A 2,500-nucleotide genomic window follows, 5' to 3' on the forward strand; every position below is an offset into this window, starting at 1 on the left:
CACATGCCGCCAGCCAGGGAGGACTAGCGCGCTCGCAACTGCAGCCGGGACGGCGCCCCCTGTGCCGAGCGTCGGCACACCGCCCGGATCTCCGCCTGCCGCAACCCACAACCTCAACCAGGCAGGTTTTTGCACCGCCTCAATAGCTAGAGATCCCAACCACATCCGAAGACCAACAGAGTTTCCAGGTGCGCCTGACCTGTATTCTGGGAATAGTAACGGACAACGAAACGATGCCCCTAGCCGCTGTCGCGACCCCGCGAATAGATGAAGCCCCCCGCTGTGGACGGACCGAGACGCAGCCACCCATTCACAGCCATCCGCACCTTCCCGTCAAGCCACCTCAATCTGGTCGCTGAAACCTCACCGACAACTGCCCTGAAGGTGACTCTCGGGAGTAAGAATGTGCAGCACACCGATATCTTCTGCGAAGGCTTTAACGCCGACGCCGTAATCATCTGCAGCCCCATACTCACCTGCTCGTCCGACCACCAAGTTCTTCTCCATTCCTTCCTCCGAGCCACTCAGCAGGACTAAATCATCCGCAAAGGCCAACGCGGCAATTCGGCGGTTGCCCCAGACCAGGTGACTTCTTTTGCGTTCGAAGCTATGGACGAGAGAATCCATAGCGAGGTTGAAAAACAGTGGGGACATTGGATCGCCTTGCTTAACATCAACCTTCATGGAGATGGGTTCGGAGTAGGCGCCTCCGCAACCCACACTGGTCGAGCAGCCCACATACGAGTGACGGATCACCTCGATTACACGTCTGTCTACGCCCAAGCTTCCCAGCACACACAGGACATGGTCATGAGAAACCGAGTCGAAAGCCTTCGCAAAGCCAATGAACACGACCGCCAGCGGCACGCCAGCCGACCTCGAGCGCCCCACGATCCGATTAATCAAGAATCACGAGGGTCCTTCGCAACCACTCGCGCCGGCGACGAAACCACGCTGCCCGGGGGCCAACAGGACAGGCTCGCGCTAGCCTCATCACCATCAACCGCCCAAACAACCCCAGCACGACTGACCCCACAGTCCCAGGCCTCCAGCTAGATACTATATCCAGCTCAGTAGGGTCAGTTGATCTGGGTAGCAACCGGGTCTTGCACTCCTTGAAGACTTGGGGAACGACTCCACGCACCATCCATGTCGTAAACAGCCTCGCCAGTTGCGTACCGTCCGGGTCCCAGTCAAGAAGAGCCTGCTTCCTGATCCCGTCTGGGCCCGATGCAGAGCAATTCCTCATCTTAGCCAAGTTAGATACAACTTCCTGCCCCAGGATCGGGTGGTAGAATGGTTCGTTATCCGCGGTCAGTCCCACCCCAAAGCCCTTAGTCCATAAAACGGCCTGACCGTTTCCCACTTACTCCAAAGTGTCCATCCACCAACTCCAGCGGCAAATCACATCTAAGGGGCGTCAGACCATCCAAGATCCGCCGTGCCAGCCCCTTCTTCACTACAGAATAGCCGCGCTGCTGGTGGTAGAACACTCTCTTACGCTGGACGAGCCGCCTCGCCCAACCCGTCTGCCATCGGCCTCGAGGTCTGGACCTCGCGGACTTTGTCGGCCACCCTACCTTACCCCCCAGGGCTTTCATGAGATCCAAAGCAGAGGACTCGATCAGGCTAGGCTCCCGACCTGCTTTCTTGACTAAGGCAGCGGTGGCCCGATGCTCCACACCCCCCGCCAGCAGCTCTTCCAGAACTCTATTCATCACCAGATCTGGAAGCGACGAGGGGCAGGTCCATTTCTGGGGCGTCGCCCTGGCAGCCAGGGCTCGCCAACGCACACCGGACGCACCGCCTGCCGCACGACCGCACAGGGACCCCCATTCCACCTCACCTGCTCTCCAGACTCTCCGTTTCCAACAACACATTTTCCGCTTATGACACCTGTACCTTTCCATAAGCTTCACCATCCGAGACTCCTACCATCACTTGGTCCGGAGGCCTCGGACCCCCTTATGCCGATTTCCAGACGGGCCCTCTCCCGCTTCTTCATTCACGCCGCCTCGGAGAGCAGGCTGTAGCGCTAACACGACCCCCGCCACCCCAACTCTCATACCCGAGGCAACGGAGGTCATTGACACCACTGAGGAGTTCTCAAGAGCTTCGCCAGCCGGGGTCCACCCGCTCCTTCGGCCTGACTGACTGTAGCTCTGATCCTGTGCCTCTGTCTATACGGACTTCCTAACCAAGGAGTTTTTGCAACCATGGCCCGTAGAAGTGACTACAAGCCGTTTGGGGACCCCGAGCAATGCCTCCGGTGGTTGGTCCCCATGGCCCCCGGAGAGGTTGATCCGCTGGCCGCGCACGTGCCCAACCTCAAGCACGTCCCGGGGAGGTAGCTCGAGCAGCAGCAGCCCCTCACCTAGCTGCGCCTCAGCCCATTTTTGGTAACCCAGAACGGCCTTCCTGGGTGGTCTGTAAGATATTAGACATGTCTACTGCCTCACTACCGTGAGAACACACAGGAGAACAAAGTCCCCCGACACTA

General features: G+C 59.0%; 1 pseudogene; it reads right to left on the reverse strand.

Moving 5' to 3' along the window:
• Positions 1–2,500, reverse strand: part of LOC133149040 (28S ribosomal RNA) — a 9,261-nt pseudogene that overhangs the window by 2,375 nt on the left and 4,386 nt on the right.

This window comes from Syngnathus typhle, unplaced genomic scaffold (genome assembly GCF_033458585.1).
Source record: "Syngnathus typhle isolate RoL2023-S1 ecotype Sweden unplaced genomic scaffold, RoL_Styp_1.0 HiC_scaffold_236, whole genome shotgun sequence".
In the NCBI taxonomy this organism is placed as follows: Eukaryota; Metazoa; Chordata; class Actinopteri; order Syngnathiformes; family Syngnathidae; genus Syngnathus; species Syngnathus typhle.